The sequence below is a fragment of the Gallus gallus genome, chromosome 7 (genome assembly GCF_016699485.2).
Source record: "Gallus gallus isolate bGalGal1 chromosome 7, bGalGal1.mat.broiler.GRCg7b, whole genome shotgun sequence".
In the NCBI taxonomy this organism is placed as follows: domain Eukaryota; kingdom Metazoa; phylum Chordata; class Aves; order Galliformes; family Phasianidae; genus Gallus; species Gallus gallus.
Window position 1 is genome coordinate 25408469 of NC_052538.1, and position 22635 is coordinate 25431103.

Here is a 22635-nt window from a genome sequence, read left to right on the forward strand (position 1 = left end):
TGTTGGTACTTGCAGGCTGCCGTATCCAAATACTCTTCTTTAATTGTCTTATTAAGGAGAGAATTAAGCTCTGTGCTTTGACTGTTTTGGTGCCAGTGATCCTTATTGCAGGCTTTGGCACGGCATCGCGTTGTGTTTTAAAGAGACAGCACCACTTAATGATGTGGGAATTGAGTTGGAGGATAAAATCCGCTGAGAACAATGGCTGACTGAGTACGGTACGTAAAATCTGATTTTATGTTCTTCCCTCCAGACTCTGAGGTGGGGGGTTCAGCTCACATGCCTGCGATGATTTCAGAAATGAGAAGCAGGAATTCTCACTGCTGCCAGACCACAGGCTCCTCAGCGCCAGACTTGCAGACGAATGTCACATGTTGCTGTATGTTTTGAAAGCGTACCATGTGTTATTCTTTAGCTGTCTCAGTCCTCCTCCCGGCTATACAATCTTCTCCCCAGTCAACCTCACAGGGTAACTTCTAATGAAATGAGCGTTCCTCTCTCCCCCTCCCATGCAGACTCGGACTCAGTCCCCCCATACCCATTGCCTCACATGAAGGTCTCTCCCTGCAAACTTGCAGCAGGGATTTTAACTGGAGTCAGTGTAACTGCCCCTCGTGCCTTGAATCAGGCACTTTAGATATTTCAGCTTGTGTTGTCTGTTAGGATCAGGAGCTTAGCAGTGATTCAACATGTGGTTAAAAATGTTGTGTGTGGAGCATAATGTGTTTCAGTTTTACTCAGTTGTGGGTCTAGATAACAAACACTTGCCATTAGAATTGCTGTTTCCAGAAACAATTTTTTATCCTCCTCCTTTTCTACTGTCTTGGATTAATGTTTCCTCCAGCTAATGACAGGACTGGACATGCAAACTAGATTAGAGCATAGTGTGAATAGTACAAGCTGAAAATGCTGGCGTCTCTCATAGTGGTCTGCAAGATCACAAGGAGCAGACTGAAAGATTGAAAGCCACCAGAAAAATTAACCCAAGACCCTTGGGTCCCTTCTATCATGAGTGTGGCTCCTACAGAGTTCGCCTCTGAAAGGTCCTTACTGTCTGGTAAAACCAGGAAATACCGTGGCCGTGCCACCTGTGAAAGTGGGACATCCCTCCTTCTGCTGCCTGTGCTGCTGGGGTCATGGTGGCAGAAGAGGTGAGAGTGCAGCCTGGCACTGTTCTGTGGGTGGCAAAGGTGAGGGTGCTTGCTGTGGGAGCAGCTTCTGGGGCTGCTGGCTGCAGGAGGGCTGCTCCTGATTCCAGCAGAGACAGGAGGCAGGCAGTGCTTTCGCTCAACAACTCTATTAGGCTTGGCTTACACTGCCAGGAGCGGGTGTTCCACAGCTCCCGCATCCAGTAGTTCTCTGAGCCTCGCTGCTGTAGGTGGTGCTCCTGCAGCCACTCTTGGTGCAGGCTGTGCCAACCGATGGCCCAGCCCACGGGCATGCCAGCCATGCTGTGCACTGGATAAGTTCCCACTCATATTCTTTTAAAACCCTAGATTTCAGGCCTTGTTGAAAGTCTGGATCCCAGCCGGTGCCTTGGGTGTCAGGCTTGGAATTCTCTCTTCTGGAGAAAGGAGTGATTTATTAGCTTCCTCTGAAAACTGGACAAGAATTGAAAGTTCATGTTTCATGTTTAGGTGTAATTGTGAATGCGATGGTTGAATGATGAGGTGCACAATGTTCAGAAGGAAAGCTGACACCATTCCATCCAAGTGCGGGGTTTCCACCCGGTTGTGGCTGTCGGATCAATCTGATGAGTGCCATTGTAACTGGGACCTCATTTCTCACTGCTTCCTTGGGTTTACTTGGGGGCTCAAACCGGGCACAGCATCTGGGTGTGCTCTAATGGCAGAAACAGTGGTGTGACGTGGCAAGGGCTAGCGCTGGGCACATCAGCCTAAGGGACAGCAAGCACAGCATCCTGCCCAACTGAGATGTTTAGCCTGTGCCTATGGGGAAGAAGATCCTCATCTCCCTTTGGGGATACTGCAGGAGAGACCCCCAGAGAACAGGAAAGAGATTGGGCTACAGTGGTGTGGGAGAGAGGGTTGTGTAGTATTGAGTTAAAGAAGCAAAAAGAAACCCTGAGAAAAGAGCCACAATCGGTGCCTCTACTTGCAAAACAAGTTGTTAAATTATAAATGACATCTTTCTGTTCAGGACTGAGCGTTGTTGATTGGAGCAAGGCTCTAACACTGCTCGATCTTAGGCTGGTGCTGCTCACTGGGACACGATAGGTAGGAGTTCATGCCATACCTGCAAATTAAAGGAATCTCAAGATAAGTTTCCTCTCTGCTAGCAGCTGAATGCAGCTTTCCTCCCTTGAGAGAGTCAGTGGGTCAGCGTTGTGGATACAGTTCCCAGGCATCCAGAAAACTCAGAGCTGTGGCTTTAAGATGAGAAGTTGGAGCAGAAAACTGTTGTTTGTCTGGATGGGACACCTGCATCTGGTAGGGAAGTTTGATGAGGGGTCAGTGCAGCCACTGTTAGCACTGACCTGCCCTTAGCATCTCACAGAATGGGTCTGAGCTCTAGAGTTCCTAAGAGCTCTGTCTCATCTTCTGGAGAAACCCCAGGGATACGGTTTCCCAAATACTTTAAGGTGCAATGCTGCAGCTCCCCTCTCCTCCCTGTTTGCAGGGCCAAAGGCGTGAAGTCCTGAATCAGCATCTAACACCACTTTCCAGAGGCAGGGGGGTAGGTGACCAAGTGTATTCACACAATAGGTATATGCAAGAGGGTAGCTTGACTTAGACCCTTGGAAATATAGGTACGTGTTGCAGCTTTGACACCCTCATCAAGAGAGGATGTTTGCTCTTCTTAACACAGGTTCTTAACAAAAGGTTCATGAGTAAGGGCTGCTTTGAGAGGTCAAGTGTAGCTGAGAGGACTTTCTTTCAGCTCTAAGTGTGTTACTGTTTCCCACCCATGTGGACCACTGTGAGCTGTTTATGCTAATATGCTCAACAAGGAGTTATGCTTTAAAACCATCCAGAGCTTTTGTTAGAGAAAAGAGGCAGCTTACTCTGCAGGTCTGTAAAGACAAGTGATAGGTGTGATGCAGTGTGCTTTGTTTGCATACCAGCATGTAGGGGCTGTTGAAGGCAATTGCTGTAAACTAGAAATCTTTAATGGGTTTGGGACTTGCATTCCTGTGATGAACCTTACTTTTGTGGTGCTGTAATAGGAGGACACGAGAAGCTACTTGAAGCGGATCTTGATTTATGAAAGAAGTGGTTGTGAGTTTGGTTATTTCCCAGGGGGCTTTTCAGAAAGCAGTGTTTTCCATGCCCTTTCCTTATCTGAGAGAGCCTTTCCTGGGGTCTGCAAAGCTCGTCTTATCTTCTAGGGCACTTGGGGGACGTAGATGTGTTACGGCTCTGGTTATTAGCAACGCCAGTGCGGATAATCACAGAAAGCAGAACCATTGCATTGTCATATGTGGAGATCATAGATCGTTCACAGTCCGTTTTTTTTTCCTTAAAGTCATCGATCTTCAGTGGGCCAGCCAGTGCCCTAGAGGAGAGGAGGCTGGAATGTAAAATCAGCAACTCTCTGCTCTGCCAGAGCTGTGGCGAGTGCAAAAGCACATCGAGCTCACAGCCAGGCACAGCGTGCACTGCCTCTTGGCTCCCGTATGCTTAAGGGACATGAAGAAGACTCAGAAACAGCCTCACAGACAGCCCGTTGGGGGCCGGGGTAAATTCTCTTGGGGGAAAGAAGGGGCGTCAGATACCAAACCTGTAGGAAACCAGTCTTCATTAGTTCTGCAACCTGTTGGACAACTTGTGTTGTTTTATTAACTTTTTATTACAGCAAAAGTGACTAGAATAAAAATAGTCTAGGTGCCAAGGGGATAAACAGTGAATTAAAAGGATTAAGGTCTGAAAGTTTTATTGCTTTTAGAATGATGTTATTAGATTTACTAGCTTAAGTTAAATTTACATGGCTGAATTACTTCTTAACCTAGTGAGGAGTTTTGCGGAGAAAAACACATCTGTTTAGGTGTTTTAGAAGGACTTCATTCAGGGTATGTCACAACTCTTTAGGCTGTTATGGAGGTGTAGAGCAGCCATCCTTTCTGTCGTAAGCTAAATGGTTGCTGAGTTGCCATTTGAGTCTTCTGGAAGTCAGTGGGATCTGCACGTGGTATAAGAATTGAAAGCAGCTCTGGTCGTTAGGATAGCAAGAGAATAGTTCACAGTGCTATTTTAGTTACATCACCAACTGCAATATTTTAGAAAATTTCAGTGTTCTTACACTCTTGAGAAGTTTTAAGATATATATATATTTAACATATAAAAGCCCTTTATATTCTAAAGATATCTTATGGCAAACTGATGACTGAAAATGACAGAGCCAATTCCATTTGAGCTCACCCACAATAAACTTCTCTCCTGACACCTGGCGACACAGTCAAGTCAGTAAATAACCATCATGCTCCTGCCCAGTAAAAGGCCTGGGGTTTGCTGGAGTATGTGTGTTGGCTTCCTCTGAACCCACAGTGCTTGTGTGTGGCTCTTCCCCCACAGCTCCTTGCACAGCGCACTTGCATGTTGGACAGAGTCCAGATTTCCTCCCTCCTGGGGATTCCTTTGCTGCTAATTTAAGTGATGGCAAATGCAAACTTCTTGCCAGAGCTTGCTGTGTGTTTCTGGATGCTTTCTTTAGTTGTTCCCTGAGGGGTCAGCTTTTGTCCTTCCTCACTGTACTGTTCTGCTCTAGGGAGAGAGGCCGTGAGCTGGAGCTGATAGATCCCACCTGGCTTTGATAGTGCCTCTGACATGGCTTCAGAACACAAGCGCTTATCACAGTTTTTGGAGACTTTTACTTTGTTGTTGTCTGCACAAAGCTGGGCTTATAGGCATTTGTGTATGTAATCTTAACTGCAAACCAAATCATTCTTCCTGTAATAGTGTCTAGTTCATATTAGATGGTCTGCAGCAGAGTAACTTTGTAATTTTAAATGCTGGAAGGAAGTTAAAATCAGGGAAAAAGCTGTTTTGTGTAGCTATTAAGAAGTGATTTTCTCTTTTCAAGTCCCGTGTAGAAGATGTGGGACAGAGTGTACATGTGGAGGATAATCAAGTGCCCACCTGCCCAAAGGTTTACAGGCTGTCACCTCAAAATGGAGATAGCTTAGACAGTGGTGTCAACCAGCACTTGCTGGCCACAGTCCCCTTGCAGACAGACCAGCAGTAGCCATGAGCATACACGGGCTGGGAAGGCCAGGGGCCACTCCTCTGTTGGAAGCTGTCACCTCCCTCTGAGGGTCCTGCCCTCATCACCGGAGCGGGATTTGGCGCCTGCCCCAGCGCCGAGCTCTGCTCCCCACGGTTATTCTCCAGAGCCTCCAGCCTGCTGCGAGGCCTGTGCTTGCACAGCCGGGAGTCGGTTCAGTTGTGGTTTTACCCCTGTCAGCTATTTTCAGCAGCGTTCCTCTTATTTGTCCAGATGACTTTTCTGGAGGAAATGTGCAGTCGGATGTGTTCACAGGATGGGGAAGAACAGCGGCGGCTTTATGAAGGCACAGGTGTTGGAGGAATGTCATCCATTTGTGCTTCGTTTGCATTGGGTTTCTGCAGGGCCCTGTGTTTTCTGTAACCATCCAAGGTGTTTTTAAAAGCAGAGAATTTGGCTTAGCACAGGAGTATGTGAGCCCAGCCGGTGCGTAGGTGTGAAGGCCCTGGTGTGGTCTTCCATTTCCTGGAGGGTTGAAAGTCTCTGGGAAGGGCACCTTGTAGGCAACTGGAGCAGATGGTGAGGGAGGGCTCCAGTGTGGCCTCCCAGATGGAAAGAGAGACTCGTGTGAGGGTGGGAGCAGCGTGGCAGGAAGACGTGGCGTTTGGTGAAGTTACTGGATGGCTTGTGGAGAGCATTCAAACAGCAGCGCAGCATTTCAGAATAGGAGTAGAGTAAGCAAAACACCCTAGACTGTCTGGGGGAATGAACAAGAGAAGGAGAGATCTAGGAAGAACCATTACCCAGGATCCTCAGGAATCAGTAGGTGAGTATAAGAAGGCTGCAGATTTGTTGCTTCTGTAACCTAAAAAAGTGTGCTTGGGTGTTTGTTCTGTAGTGAATAGGCAGCAGAGACTCAAAGCAGATCTCCGGTAACCTCAGTAAGTGTAATGCATTCAGGTCTGCTTCACCCCATTACAACAGAGATTGACAAATTGGAGAGTGTTCAGGGAAGTAAAAAAAGTAACAAAAGAGCTTGAGGGATTGACTTATGAGAGAAGACCAAAAGAGCTGAATATGGATAACTTGGCTAAAGGATGACAAATGGGGTGGTTGAGATATAAATCTACAAATATCTGAAGGGTGTAAACACCAAGGCTATGAAGAATTATTTAGAGTGGTACAATGGGGTGTAACTAGAAGTAATGGGATGAAATTTAAGAGAAGGCAAATTTCAGTTGAATAATGGGAGAAGCTTTTTGACAGTGTGATGTATTAGGCCATGGCTTGCTCTTCCAGCAGTAGTCCTATTGCTCACTACTTATGGCACAACCCTGTTCATTAAGAAGCCAGAGATTTTCAGTCTTTATTAAGGACAGTTTTAAATGGTGCCGTGTGGGTTTTATGTGTTTGGTACAGATGTGCAAGGTGTGCACAGAAATCCTTGTGCCATTCCACGTATGTGCGTCTTGATATTGCATCCTGGTATCTCAATGTCAAGTGGCTCTTGACACTGCAAGCAGTGGACATGAGCCTGAGCAGCTTCTCGAGCCACAGCTCAGCCCAGACAGCCCTGTTGGCATGAAAAGTTGGGTCATGTCTGGTCTTTGATAGGGGCCTCCTCTTACCTCTCGCACTTCTCCCCAGCTGAGCGCTGTACTATTACCTTTTGGGGGTGAGTTCAGTTATGGTCTCTGGAATCACCATCAAAGCTATACTGCACCTGTGTGTAGAAACAAAAAAATCTTCTACTTTACTTCAAAGAAATCAAACAGGATCCCATCGATGCACATGGTCTCTGGTCTTTTAAAAATCTACAATACTGCACCTTAACTTTTTCTTCAGAAACTCCCATTTCTTCTCCTGCTTTTCACTTCACTTGAAATGCAAACTAAGGTCAAAGGATCGCTTTCCTACTGGCAGAACACGCTGCATTGTCTGTCATTTAAAATGTCCTCCGCAGTAACTAAGGAAGGGTTCATTTATCTGCTCGTTATGCCTAAGCATGACTCTCTTGAATGCATCTTGCCTTTCCTTATCTTGAAGGGCTAAATTGGAAAATTAGGTAAACTAGCTGTGTAAATCAAGTTAGAACATCTCAACTAAAATGATAGTTTATCTTCAGCATAGGGAAGATGGCAGAGATTCATGTAATTAGAGAACCAAATGCAGCTGTTGCACTTAACATACACCAGCAACTCAGCTATTCTTTTGGAGAAAGAGGACAGAAAACTTTAAAGTACTGGCGTGCTCGGAGCATAAATGAAACGAGCTGGAAGTCTTTCATAATTGTTCTTAAATGTGTTTTGTATTGCTTGTGCTGTCCCTGAAGAGGTCTGTGTCTGTATACTTCAGGGAAATTTCTGAATTATATCCCTTCCCAGCCTGTGGGAAGAAAGAACCACTATAGGGTTTCACTCTCCTCTGGATGAGGATATTTTCTTCGCTGAAAAATGCAGTTTTGTTCAACTCAGAACTGGATTAATTTGGTGAACACTTTTAATAGGGAATTTTGCTGCGGAGGGAGGGAAATGTCTAAATAATTGTGTCTTCTTTGCCGCCCTTCCTGTCACTGAGGGCTGTGGTGAGAGTGCACTTCTGGATAGGAGAGCTTTGCTTTGAGCTACTTTTCATGCCCAGATCAAGGGTGGATGTGTGCTCAGGGCCCCTTGTCTCAGGAGAGCGGCATAACCACTAAGCTGCCTCAGGTTTGCCACCTTAAACTAAGTGGTTTCCATTCAGCAGAAATAAATCATTCATGTCAGAATGACTCCAGAATTATTTTTAAAAAATTGTTTGGTTTCCCTGCTGCATAGGAGTATCAATAATTCTCCCTACCTTATTGCTGAGGCCACTTTAAAAAGGAATTTAAATTATACAGCTGGCGGTCACTAGTAGCATTTGCAGGAGACATTGGTGTTACTTTCTGGAGTTTGATCCATGATACTTCAGCACCTCCGTTTGTAATTGGGGCCCTGCCAGTTTACAAGACAGCCTGTCCAGCAGTGCTCCCCTCATGAAGAGGACGGGGCAGTGTGGTCAGGTTTCTTTCCAGTTGTGTTGCTAATTCCTCCAAATCTGATCAGTACGGTGTGTCATTGCAAAGCAGTGGCACGGAGCAGGCAGAGAGAATCATAGAATCACTGACGTTGGAAAAGACCTCTAAGATCATCCAGTCCAACTGTCCACCTACCATCAATACTGCCTGCTAAGCCATGTCCCTAAGTACCACATCTCCATGTTTCTTGAAGACCTCCTGTTCCCTGGCTGCTGTCTTAGAGCTAACCTCTGCAACAGGCCTGGATTGCTTGGGCCATTTGGGTGTTTTCCACTTCCAAACCAATAATCTGCCTCTGAAGGGCTGGGGAGATGGTGGGAGGTCAGGGCCAGGCCATTGCAGCAGGAGTGCAGAAATGGAGCTCCCTGAGGCCCAGTGTGCAGGAACTGAGCTGGGCAGTGTGCAGACCTGAAATAAGTGTGCATTTATCAGGGAAAGAAAGAAAGTTGCCCTCTCTTTTAATCTGCCGTCAGCAGTGCAAAGTCTAGAGCCAGCTTGCGCAGCAAAAGGATTAATTTGCTAATGATGTTGGACCTGCGTGGATGTTTGAACTACTACTATATTGAATAGTAGTAGTTTGTCTTCTTACATTTCCCCATAGCAACTGCAAAAGAGTTTCAGATGTCTGCGGCCCTTCCTGCTCTCCTCCTACCATGAACCAGATGTTTTGCTGCCTGACTCCAAGGGATGGAGCAGCCCGGAACCCACCTTCTGGCAGGAAATGAGGAGAAGGCCAAGCAGAGGGATCAGCCCAAGTGCAGGGAACACACCTTTCTTTTTCTTCCACCATATGGGAAAACACACAAATGTGTGCACGGAAGCCACACCGTGGAAGCAGATTATTTTGTCTTGAAATACTCCGTTCACTTTCTTTAGCGGCATTTAAAGGATGGACAGCTAATTTCACTGCAGGGTGTGTAGTTTCTCTGCTGTCTTGGGTCTTGTGCTTTTATCTTCTCTCTTTCCTTTGCTAATTTCTTTCTTTTATCTCCTGCAATTCCTCCTTCTCTGCCCAACGCTGAGCGCCTGTGAGAGTAAATGTTTATAATGCTTCTTCAGCTTTGGGTGAAATCTCTTCCAGCTTTCAAAGAAAGTTCTTTCTTTCGGTCTGCACTGATGTAAACTTTTAACAGGAGGAATTCCCTGGATTCAGAAAGGCTTCAGGAGTCTGAGCGCTGTAGTGCTGTGTGTTTATGAGTCGGTGTAGAAACTGCCAGCATGTGTTGCCTTCTACCACTGCTTTTGAGTTTAAGAGCGAGTTTAGGCCTTCTTTCCTTGCAGCATATAGTAACAGTGCTTCTGTTTGTTTATGTCTAAATAAGCTGCCTTTCCGCAAGACCTGTCAGAGGCTAAGCTTGGGTTTTATAAAGGAGTAAATAAGCTATGAAAGAGCTATTCCGTGCATTGTGTCAACAGAAGTTTATTTACCTGTTGGAGTAGGAAGTGCCCCGACTTGTGGCAATTTGTTACTGTTTTCTATTTTGTTGGGTGCTAGCGTGGTTCTCAGTCAATTTTATATTCTGTTTTCCCACAAAAAAAAAAAAAGAAAAAAAAAGATATCAGCTTTTTTGTTGTTGTTATTTTCCTTGGCAAAAGTTAATACTTTATTTACTGCCATACTTTATTTACTGCCATAGGCTGTATTTGAAGTAGCTGATCCTTGGAGATATATAATTCACACGTTTACTTTGCACATCCATTTAAAAATATTGAGGAGGTTAACCACCCTTAGGTGATGGAAACTTTTTCCTTGTTACGTACTGATTTTACAACAAATGCAGATCAGCAGTGGCTGAAGGTTATAACTCATGGCTACTTGCCCTGCTCATCTATACTCACACAGTTTCCATTCATGCCTCTCAGGGTGCTTTAAAAAACTTATGCCCGATGCAAGTATAAAGAAGCTGAATCACAGATGAATGGACAGTCAGGAGGTATGTTGACATCTGGTGACTGTCTGGAAACTAGGAGCCTTGGCTCCGTGTCCCAGGAACGGGACCACAGCTACACAGTGCATCAAGGCTGCTTTGAGGCTGGGTTCTCAGTGAGTGATGGTCCCCCCCTGTGTCACACTATGTCCTGCAGAACTTGGAGGTGCATGTTTCTTAAGGTCTCGGCCAACTGCCAGCTTAGCAGGATGCAGAACAAATCATACAGGATTTATTGGGATGTCCAGAGAAATCAGCTGTCTTTGCAGTATGTCCACCTTGGATGAATAATTTCTTGTCATTTTTCTCTGACAAGACAGGAAACTGGCCGTGACTCTGAGCGGTGTCCTCAGCATCTCTTGTGAGGGCTGAGAGCAGGGGCAGCTCAGGAACTGTGCTCTGCTGGGCTGCACCATGACGTGTGGCCTCGGCACCTCTAAGTTAGCACCAGATAAGTGAGCCATAAAGCCACGTCCTGGCAGGGACCAAGTGGTCTCACCAAAGAGGTCGTGTGCTGGTTTGAACAGTCCCAGCCTGGAGGTGTCTAACAGACTTCATTCACTGCATGGTCACATCTGCAAATGACTTCCTGAGCTGCCAGGTTGGAGTCTTTTATCAGTGTAGAATTCCCTTGGAGATGTAGAAATGAAACTGGAGTAATTAGTAACCAACTAGTCTTTATGTCCTGAATTGCTCTTCTCAGAAATTCTTCCTTTCTTATGGTCTGTGCTTACAGATTCTGATAACTACTGTAAGGGAGTGTGTGTGTGTGTGTGTGAATGGGGAAGGGAGAAAGGGGCAGACTGCTAGTATTGATCAAACTGGGTCTTAAACTCTGGTTTCTGTTAAGCCAGGACTTTGTCATATATATTTATATGTGCACTAGAAAGCAGCGTGGGACTCAGAGAAACCAGGCGTGTGTCTGGGATGACTGAGAGCTGCCAACCAGTCTTGGGATTCAGATGCTGAATTATGCTGATGTCCCTAAACTTTCCTGGTTTTCAGTAACGTTTTTCTAGCTGAGGTTTTGCAAGTATGAAGCCTGAAGCCAGCTTAAGGAAACTTTATGATGTGAAAATTAAGTTTTCTCTAGTAAGCTGCAGTTTGTCAAAACAACAGCACGCATTCCAGTTGGACTGCAGTTTGGCAGGATGCAAAGACTCCATCTCTTCCTTTGAATATCCGAAGAAAATGGAAACCTGGCATCTTAGCACTGCGTGGATTTCTACACAGTCCTTTCAACAGCTGGGATAAGCTACTCTGCTTTATCACACATTTCCCCTGTGTTATGAATCACCACCTTTTCTCCAGGCCGTTTGCATGCGAGGTTCTTCAGTTTTTGGAAGCTCGTATGTTTGGCTAAAGGGGCAAAGAAAGGGTTTTAAAGGGACTTGCTTAAGGATAAGATTGATCTCAAACTGGTTGTCTGATGGGAAAGGAATTGTTATACAATTGGAGCTGGTGCTAACTGACATTTCTGCTTTTGGGGAAAATACTTTGTGAAAATTCACTCCATTTCCCAACAAAGCTCTTAAAAGTGTCTCACGGAAAGGAAATTCCATACGTTTTTCTGCTCTGGAAGGAAAAAAAAAAAAGAACTGGTTTTAGCTGATGATTCCAAAATGAGAGAGAGCAGCTGTCTGCAGAGACTCCCAGAGCAGGGGGCTTAAACTCCCCCCCAAGCTTCATCTCAGGCTTGGACTCACGGAGCTCCCAGCTTTCTGCTTCTGCCAGCATCCTGGGATGGGCATCCGGGCTCCCAGCTGTAAAAGGCAGCCCGTGAGGTGGGGCTGCCTGGGAACGGCAGAAGCTGAAGGCTTCAACTGTCTGCCCAGACAGCTGGCAAGAAATTAGGCAGAGTTCTGACCCACCCCACCCGTGGTTAGCTCGAACTGGTGCACAGCCACAGACGTTTCCAGTTTGGACAACCTGACATGTCTCACTGGAAGCCTCTCGTGACAGGAGGCTCCTGACCGCCGTGGTGGCACATTGGTGCGTATGTGATGTCATATTATTATTTATTGCTAATCAGGTTTTGTAAAGCCAATGAGATTTGGAGCCTTGCTGAAGCAGAGCAACCAAAACCTTGTGAACGTGGGCTTCTCTGAAGGTCACCGTTTGGATAGGACCTAAATGAAGGTGCCCCAACAGTTGTCAGCAGGTAGTCAATAAAGCAGAAGTGTCTGAGCTGTTTTCTTTCTGCTCTGTAACCTCAGTAGTTTAGAGGTTTTCCTTTTATGAAATTCACCCTTACATGAATTTACGCACAGGTGTAAGAACGATTCAGTTCCACTCATTAGTGATGATGCAAAGGTAGATAATAAAAAGGAAAGAGTAATGCATCACCTGATGTATTTTGTTCCGGGGCCGGATGCAAACAGGGCACTTTAAAGTATGGGTTGTTTCCAAGTGTAGTGGACCTGCAGTTGTGTGTTTTGGAAAACATAGCCGTCTAAGTAATAGGAGATCTCAGTCATCTACGCTACCATTACATCTGTGCTTAAAAGTATGGAGAAAATGGTTTGCTCTGTTTGTGTGTGTGTGTGTGTGAATTATGGCCTGTGTAGATCAGCGCAGGGCAGATTTCGCAGTCTGCTACCATACTGTCATATCGGTACTCCAAGAGCCAAGTTCAGAAGTTCATTGCTTGGAAGGGGAAAAAAAAAAAAAAATGAGGAAAGTTTGCTCTGTCTTATTTGTGCTTTTATGAAGGCTGTCTGGAGCTGAATAACCCCTCGTGAACTTGCATCGTCCACCCCAGCTGCAGCCTTTCAGCTCCAACAAAGACCACTCACTAAATCCAGGAAATAGAGCGGTGTGTGGGTGAGTTACTGACTCCGCATTCACACCCTGCCTGCTGTCCGGGGGGAAAGTCGCTCCTCCCTGACCGCTGCACCGCGAGCCTGCAAGCAAAACCCTGCACATGTGTGCATGGAAAAACAGTCCTTTGCCATCCACAGAAAACTGCATTTTCCATTGGATTTTTCCAGTGGGGCAGCTCTTTAGAAACCACAATAAAAACTCCAGGCTGCAGGATTTGTATTCCTTGCATACCTCGCTGCACAATAAGGGGAGCCAAATGGTTTTCTGGAAGCAGGATTTCAGCCACGAGCGGTGATTTAAGAGAATATCGGTTTCCAAGAACGTTTCATTTGGAAAACTTGGAGATTTGCTTGAGAACACCGCTAGTCTATTTCCTCCGCTTTGATTGCCCTGCCTCTATATATTTAGCCACTGGCTGTTGTTCTTTTACCCTCCAAAAATCTGTTTTGATGCCCTAAACATCGTTGTCTTTGTTATGCTAACGCGGGAGATGGAGGGCATGCGGAGAAAGAGATAAAAGCGGTGTTGTTTTATGGATCCTACGCAGTGTACTTCACAGAAACTCTTAAACACTGCGCAGTGCTCCATAGTGGGATAAATGCTCTTTAAGACCATTTACAAAACACGAACAAAAGAATATTAACAAAGATGAGTAAGCATGGATTTCCTTATTTCACAGGTGCAGAAACAAAGCTCTGTAAAGCTTTATTGTCACTGCGGGGTCTGCCAGGCATAAATGGTGAGGCTCAGCCTTCTGAGCCATCACGTCTGCGAGTTGTGGTGACCTCAATTGGAAGGGGACAGAAATTGAAAGTGACTGAGGAGCGTATGGGATATTTAATAGTTTAGGCATCAGCTTTGGCCTCCTGTGGGTTGTGACAAGTTTAGGAGATGTGTTAGGTGACGTGAGTTTCTGTTGCTGGGGGAGAAACAGCTCAGAACTTCAACTGCCTCCCCGAGAAGATGTTACGTTTTGGATGAGAGAACTTTAATTTTAAACTAAAGTTTAGATGTTACGATACTCAAAGCCCAGAACGTTCCTTGCCATCATGCTGACAGTTCCCTCCTACTCTTCTAGAGAAGAGGAGGCTCAGGGGAGACCTTATCGCTCTCTATAACTCCCTGAAGGGAGGTTGTGATGAGGTGGGAGTCGGTCTCTTCTCCCAGATAACAGCAATAGGACAAGAGGTGATAGCCTTAAGTTGCACCGAGGAGCTTCAGGTTGGGTATTAGGAAACATTTATTCTCCAAAAGAGTGGTGAGATATTGGAACAGGCTGCCCAGGGAGGCAGTGGAGTTGCTGTCCCCAGAGATGTTCAGGAACCGTGGAGATGTGGCACTGAGGGATGTGGTTAGCGGGCACGGTGGGGATGGGCAAATGATTATACTAGATGATTTTAGAGATCTTTACAACCTTTGTGATTCTGTGCTTCTGTGAAATGAAGCAGATGGGCAGTTGGACCGAGCGTAAGAAGATACTCAAATACCCAAAAGAGCAGTTATTGAGGAGGAGTGCCTTACAGGGCCCCTGCATTCCTGCAGCGCAGCTCTATGTGAAATCTCACTACCTGGTTTGCATTTTTGTTAAAATCAGTAACTAGTGGTGTAAAAACAGTTTAAAACAAACAAAAAAACAAACAAAAAAACGCCACAACAACATCAACCCTTGAGGAGATGTTAATGGGTTAATGCAGTGTGGTTTGAGCTTTGCACTTCTGATGACTGCGGTGTTCTCTGGCTGCTCTACGCACTGTGTTTGGGGATGCTTTTGGTCAGCACGTGCTCAGGAACTTTTTCAGAATGAGATTTTTGGCTGGATCAGTTCCATGAACGTATTGATACTGTGGCTGCATTAATGTGAATGCAAGTGAAAGAAGGCAAGATGGGAACAGGAGGCGAGATCGCAGCATCCCAGGCTTAGCTTGGTGTAGGCTGCTTCCTTGGTTGCTGAGACAGGCTGCGTTTGGGATGGACAGTGGGGCATGAAGTTGAACATGTGTGAGAGTACAGCAGAAACATTTGCTGATTGACCTGCAGGCCTCCGGAGGTAATCCTGGATGTCAGCTACTACACAGCCTAAATATCATCATCTCTGGGGCTTTATTTATTTAAATCAGTTGGCCTTGCAGTGGTTTTATCCACCCTTAGTCTTGTTTCTGTAGCGTGATACTGCTGCTTATCAGTCACTGGGATTACGCTGCAGCTGGAACCACAGCGCGTGGTGAGTGGCTCCAGGAGAGCTGGTCCTCTGGGGCTGCTCCCAGCAGATGTGCACCAAGAGCTCTGCCGTCTGCAAATGTCAGCCTGCTTTCTCTCTTCAGACTGGAAGTTTCTATGTCTTCACAACTGTATTTACGGCTGCTTTTTTTTCCTAAAGCTTCCTGCAGCATCAGGACACAAACTGCTTTTGGTCTTCACTGCCTGCAGCTGGTTGTTCCCTCCCTGCCATTTGTGCTGGTGCCCAGGGACATGAGCTGACCGGCCCCGGTCCAAGCTGCTTGTGAGCTGCTCCCTGCATGCCTTTAGCTGTGGTTCAGTCGTCTCCCAACAGGCTTGCCAGTAAACTGAAATCATCTGTCTTGCAAATGGCCTCGTCTTTAATTAGAAAATCTTTAATGTCTGCTAAGTCACACGTGGGTGCCAGAGTTTGCAGCTCTGTGATGAAAGTTTGCAGTTCTGTTGCCTTGCTGGTTCTGGGGTGTGATGCTTTAAACAGTAATTTCTCAAGGCTCTGCATAACAGTATCTGCGGAGCCCTGTTAGTAAGTGTTCCATAGGTTAATTCCAGCATAAATAAATAAATAAATGGGAATCTCCTGTTTATTTATTTTTTCCCAGTGAAACAGTAGAAAAAGATTTTCAATTCATTTTCTCATCTTTATCCCCCATGGCCAGCTGTATGAGCAGATTATTTTTGTTTGCCTGGTCTGTGTGCAAGTGCTAATGTTTTTTTCCTGTTTTTGTTTTGTCCTGCAGTCCAGTATTCTGAGCCCTGTTTGCTCTGCTTCAAGCCTTAGATTGTTTCTCTGTTAATCACATGTTCTTCCTGGCAGCAGCTTTCACTGCCTGGCTGCTGCCACCAGGTTTTGTGCATATCGTGTACAGGGTAGCACTGAGAGAGGGCCATACGCTTCCACATTGCAGGCTCTTTCTGATGAAAGTGCCGTGCAGGAATGCCGTGACTGCGGCCTGTTCAGAAACCATGTAGGCATCTTGGTACATCTTCCACATCTCTTTTTTCCATGTCAGTACTGTGTTGCAGGAGCTTACTTTGCTCCAGAGCTGGAAGGAGCCCTATGCAAAGGGAGGACCTTGAGCAAGTTCTCTACAAGAACCCTTGGAACTTTTTCTGATGTAGTAACCAGAAGAGCATGACCATGGTTCAACTCATGGAGCTGTGGAGAAGGCAGAGTCTTTCCACTGAGATTAGGAGGAGCTGCTGTGGGAGAGAGACGTAGCTTGAGGCCAGATGGACCACGGGTCCCATGTTCCCCAAGTCATCCTTGTAAGCTGTAGGATCAGGAATGAATGCTGCTTCTTTCCATAGACTAAAAGTCCACCTCTGAGGGGGGAAAAAAAAAATTGTGGACAAAGCTCATTGAGTTGTGAAGGGAGGACTATTAATGAAATAAAACGGCTCCTGGAGAAGCAACACGTTGTGCTTTGTCTGCAGAGGAATCGCTCTTTCATGAGAGACTCCGTGTCCCTTGGATTTATTTATTTCTTTTTGTCCATTGAATGAGCAGGGCTGTTTAAAAAGGGTGGTGGGGAAAAGGGCGCTGGGGAAAAGGCCCCTCCTATACTCACTCATCAATTCTTATAGCATTAAAAAAATTAATTTAAATTGCCACTTTCTTCAGAAGGGGAAGTGTAAAGCTTTTCATAGTTCTGTTATTTAATTTCCCAACTGGATATGAAATTAAGGAAATTGTAATTGTTTGACCTCTCGCATCAGGGAGCCTAGGTATTTTTCTTCTTTTTCACAGGAGTACATCTGTGTGAGGATAATGGCTTCCCCAGAGGCTCTGCTTCTTGCAAAATACAATCTAATGGATTAAAATATATCTCCTCCTGTTGGTGCTTTTGCACGCTGTGACCTGCCTTGGGTTTGAGTTTGGAGTGGCTCCCATTGAGCTGTCTGAAGGCTCTCAGCACACTTCCTCGTGGTGAATTGTTCTCCCTGAGTTTGTCCATTGACTAAATCCACTGGATTTGGTTGGTTGTCTTCCTTACACAGTTCAGTAATTTTTCCTCACTAAGCATTGCTAATGTGTCTTCCATAAACTTGCAGCTTTTTGAGCTTTGATCCACGAGCCTTTCCAAATTCAGCAAAAACAACCAAAGAAGTGAGACTTCTTTTCCCCTCTTTTCTTTGTGTCCTTTGTTACTGAAAAGGGCTGCAAATATTTAATACTATTTAAAGCCAGACAAAAAAAAAAAAACAACCCTCTTTTGGTGATTTCTCCAAAACACCAGATGATTGTTGTTGGCAGGGACATCACACTGGAAAGGACTAGTTGTTCTGCGTGGTTTTGAGGCCAGAATACTGCTGAGATCACCCCTGGTGGCCGGGTGGAGCTCACTGGGTACCTGCCCAGGAGCCACGGGGTCCCCACTCAGCCGATGGCTCTCTATTGAGGAGAGGAAATAGGCTGATCCCAAAGAACAAAGCTCATCTTCACCAAGGGGCAAAAAAACCCATGCCGAATGACACTGAGGAAGCAGAAAATGTTGATCTTGAGATGTCTGTGCCCTGTGTGCCCACAGCAGGGGTTGGAACTAAATAATCTTTAAGTTCCCTTCCAACCCAAGCCATTCTATGATTCTGTGTGTCTGACCAGCTGCACGTGTAGTTTTTCAGGGGACTTGATGTACTGCCCCAGTGAACGGATAGGTCACAGCGTGGGGATGAGGATGCATTTATTTTGAGGGCTCTTGAGGATAACTTGATGTCCTGAAGTCAGCATATGGAGAGACTTCCCACGTCACAGGAATGGGAGCTGCAGAAATGCCACCAGGGTGAGGATACTGTGCTCTCAGAAACAAAAACAGTGAACACCAACGTCACCAATACATTTAGCACTAGTGATAGTAGTGATGAGTTCAGCTCCTTCATCCAGCCCCCACTGCTCAAATGGGCCACACAAGTGGCCTTACGCACACCCATAGCAGCTGGTGAGGCAGCTCAGCTTGTGCAATGGGAAGGAATTGGCAGGAGAGGACTGCTGGAATGGCTTTGGGAGTTCATGGCAGGGAGAGGAGACTTTGGCAAGGCCAGGGAAGAAATTGCATCTAGATCTGCACAGGAGCTGAGAACTGCTGTGTTGCATCTTTAGATATTAGAATCTGTGACTTATGTGGCATACATACTTCAGTTTTTAATATGTAAAAATTCTATTTCTTTCCCTTTCTCCAATCCCTCTTGCTCTAAGAGTGAGGAAGTTTCCCACCTTGCTGCAAACGAGAAAGCAGAGTGCTCACCATGCTGCGGGTCCCCCCCAGCCCTATGCAGCCAGAGTGGTACCCGTGGGAGCACCATGGGGCTGCCCTGTGCTGCCCGGCTGTGTCAGAACAGTGCCGAAGCTCTGCTTGCACCGAGCAGGCAGCTGCACAGCAGCAGCAGCAGCAGCCAGCTTGCTGACAGCACAGCTCCGGCACCGCGAAGAATCGAGCCCTTTGTATTTAACTGTCCAGACCTAATGCACTGACATGGTCGTCATCAGATACAGTTGACACATGTTTAAATGGTGTATCTGGCTGCTTTGAACAAGTGGGAATGTGTTCTTGGACCGGTTCGCTCTCTGCATTTCTACAGAGTTTCCCACTGTCCATTTTCCATAGTTACTTACAGCAATTACGTGGAATCCAGGGCTGCGGCGGCTGCATGCACAGACTCTAAAACCACACCTGTGGCTTTTTTGTGTCGTGTGTAATTCATTACTGAGTGATGCTTCCTGCCCTGTCTTCTTTGCTCCTCGATGAATGAGCTGCGCAGCCAAATCAGCTTAGCGCTCACTAAAGCGACGGCCTGCGTTCAGCTGTGGCTCCGCCGTGAGTCGTGCAGGGATGTATTTGTGTTGGTACGGCTGGGTGCTCACGAGAGGCTCCAGCTCTTTTGATATCGGATCCTCTCACAGCTTGCATGTCCTGCCTCAGCTTTCTTTTCCCTTCCAGAGGCATGAATCACTGTGTCTTTGCAGAGCTTCCAATGTGCAAAGGTATTTGTGCTGAAACCTCACCAGGCTGTCATTAATCTGTAGACGAAAGGAAATGTTTTTGTGACAGCTAAATGAAGACCAAATAATGTGATGTGCTGAAAGGTATGCTCAGCAGTCTGATTTGGGGTCTGAAGTTTATATGCATTTAGCTTTACGGTGTGCTGGAAAACGTTTGAAACTAGAATTGCCTCAAGTTCCAGTTAGTCGCAGGCAGAAGTGTATGGAGAAAAACCTGCACATCACCATGTCCCATTATGCAGAAAGTGAAACAGAGGAGGTTTTTAAAAATGGCACTCTGTTATTCAGAGAATTTGAAAATATCAGGCAGCATAGACATGTAAGTAAGTTGCAGAGGAGTGCTTTATGCAGGGAGACACGTGCTTTGTGCATTGGGTCTGTACAATCGGAGTACATTCCACTGAAGGAGGCTGTCTCTTTTGGTTTTAGTTATGCTGAGATAAAAAACATCTGATAACTTAAAAAAATGCAGACTCTTGTAAATTAAGCTGTTTTTTTCTGATCCAGATTTAGATAGTCTCGCAGAAGAAAAGGAGGTGCTTATCATCTTGTTTGAAAGTTAACTGTTTCTCCAGTGCAAGAGTTTTGTTTCTTCTTTTTTTAGAGAAGGAAGTGATACCCTGAGTTCACGTTTCAGCTTGTTCATTATCGGTTTTACATTTTGATGCAAGCTCTCTCACATTATTTAATATGTAGCTGAGACTATTTTGGCAAAAAGACACACTGATTTTACGCCATGACTTTGGGTCCTCAGGTAATAGTATGATCTGACAGAGCACTGAGACCTCAGCTCCACGTGAATAGAATCACAGAATATTGGAAACTCTGGGTAGAAGTGACCTTTGGGTTCCCCATTCCAGCCTCCAGTGTGGATTGTCATCAGCACCACGTTGAGTTGGTCATGGCTTGTCTGGCGGGGTCTTGAGAACCTGTAGTGCCACAGCTGTGGCCTATTCCAGCAGTGCAGGACCCAGCTAGAGAAAAAGCTTTCCAAATGTCCTGCCTGAACTTCTCAAGTTGTGACCTGAAGCCCATGCCCTGTGTCTTACCATCTGCCACTACCAGGAATGATTTGGCTCAGAGGTGCAAGTGCTTTCAGGCAGCAATGGGCAGGTACTAGAGCACATTAGCCAAATCTTCACCAGTCCATTAACTACAACGAAGCCTGCATCTGAACGTTTCATCATGGCTATATCATACCTTTAACTTAGTATCATGACAAGACTGTGACAATACTGCTATTATTACTACTATTATTATCATCATCAGTTTATAAGTAACGTGAATCTACCGTTTCATCTTGTAATCCCTATTTTTGTCAGCAGAAAGGTATATTTTAATAGAGTGGGCAGAGTCACATACTGATAAGAGAGTGAGTTGGATTCTGTTATGACTTTAGCATCATCAACAAAATGATCAAGTACTGTAAATTTACATTATAATTGTGATGTCAGTCAGAAACAATATAACTTGATTTTTAGGTTGACAGAGAATGCACCCTGGGAATTTGAAGGGAATATATTTGCCTCATTTGGAAGCTGGATAAGTCCTAAAAGAAATGTTTCAAGAATATATATGTAGTTCAGTGATATTACATTCAGCATGTATTTTCCAATTAGCCCAAGTTTTAAGACCAGAACATTTTTTGCTTCTGCTTTATATACTTTCTACAAATGAACTCACCATCTTTTTGGCAATATAATTTACACCGTGCACCCCGATGGCAATACTTTTTTGCTTTGTTTTCTTTTTGTCTGAGATGTGAATTATTCATTCAAGTAAACAAGTTGTAGATAATTTAAATCCTGAGAAATGAATGATGCAGGAAATGTACTTTGGTTAAGACAAAGGTCGGTATCCATAAGATTGTGGTGATTTGGCCATTGAACTCAAGAAACACTTTATACTATGGGCATGAGAGATGGCTTGAGTACCCAGCTCTTTGTGGCTATGTAATTTTCTTTAAAGCATCTCAAAATGATGTATAAATCTTCCACGTTTGAATGATGGTGTTACTTAAGCCATCCCTCTCCTCTGCTGTGGAAGTTTTCCAGTGTCATTTGGAAGAACAGCGGGAGGGGATTTTTTCTCTTCAAAACACACCTTTGTGCCCCTGGTGTCTTACAGCTCCAGAAGGACTTTGTTTCCACTTCAAGGAGAGCCCCCACTCCGTGTTTTGGGGGTTCCCCAGGGTGACTTCAGGGAAGCACTGAAACCCAAGGGCGCGGTAACATAGAGAACAGCGCTGTCTGTGACACGCGGTGGGTATGTGCTCACATCTGCCATGTGAAGGAACACCTCTTCCAACAGCAGCTGGCTTTATTTCCGTTGGTGCTCTTGTCTGGTACCAGACAGCCACTTTATGAATGAGCAGCACCCGGTGCCTCTGAGCGCCCTGGCTGTGCAGCAGCACGGCTCTGGGAATTTGCTTTCTTACCTTCCTGCCTCTCTCTTCCCCTTCCCCCCCCAGTTTCTATTACACTTTCTCTTGTAGAAGGCAATACAGGATCGGACTGCTTTTCATTTCCATCACTTTTCCCTGCTGTGACTGAATCTGTGGCAATTAAATTTTAATTGAGATGCACACTGCTTAAATAGACACGAGACAGCTACAGCTATTGCTAATTAATTTTCTTCCAAAATGACAACATTTAATAATTATATTCCATGTCACTTACATTATTTATACAAGCTTAACTCTGGGAATTTTTTTAAAGGCACGTCAGCTGTGAAAGTGCTTTATGGTGTTAATCTCCTGTAAGGCAATTGTGATTAACTTGAAAAGGGAAAGGATGTTTATGGTGCATTTAGTAAATTAGCATGTAGCTCTGCAAGTTTCAGTAGAAAAACACTGCAACAATTGTATGAATGCATAAAAGTATTTCTGGTTGTAGCATTCGAATCTAGAGAAGCCCTAATGATAAGAATTTGTGCCCCTGTGTCATCTTTCATCTGAGGATCCCTGTGTACTTTTAGCCTATGAATGAACAAGTTCACACTTTAGGACAGAGATTTCCCTCAGTTTCTCACTTCACCTTTTGTAGCACAAAGAGATCACCTGCTGCCCCAGCCTGCAAAACTCCATGCCCTCTGCTTCCTTGCTGTAATAGCAGGCAATGAAAATGACCTTTTTGTATTTTCATATGAAGAATCCATCAGTGGTTGCTGTCAGACAAGGTGTTGGATGAGTGGGACCATTTGTCTCTTGCAGCATGACAGTCCTTATGCAGCACTGTGACAATGTGGGGAGTCTGCCTGCAGGAGAACATTTAATTGCCGTATCGTGGCACAACTGGGTGCTTGTAGAGCAGCAGAACCACCAGCTCTCAGCTTCCAGTGTTCACCAAACAGGTGGCAGCTTCTCAGGACAGCTGTGAGGTGAATTCTCCCAGCCTTTCCCACAGGGTGCA

The 22635-nt window shown here is 45.4% G+C and overlaps 1 protein-coding gene and 1 long non-coding RNA gene across 10 annotated transcripts in view; one reads left to right on the top strand and one right to left on the bottom strand.

The window, feature by feature from the left end:
* The window catches only part of GLI2 (GLI family zinc finger 2), a 184009-nt gene that overhangs the window by 16099 nt on the left and 145275 nt on the right, over window positions 1–22635 (top strand). The window lies entirely within an intron of this gene.
* LOC121111344 lies at window positions 15080–21520 on the bottom strand. 2 transcript variants are annotated; one of them, XR_005861726.2, is made up of 3 exons: window positions 21329–21520; window positions 18839–19243; window positions 15080–18017 (listed from the first exon to the last, which is right to left on the bottom strand). It is a non-coding gene; the product is annotated as an uncharacterized LOC121111344 (long non-coding RNA). The 2 variants fall into 2 exon arrangements; XR_005861725.2 differs by having other exon boundaries at window positions 15080–18024.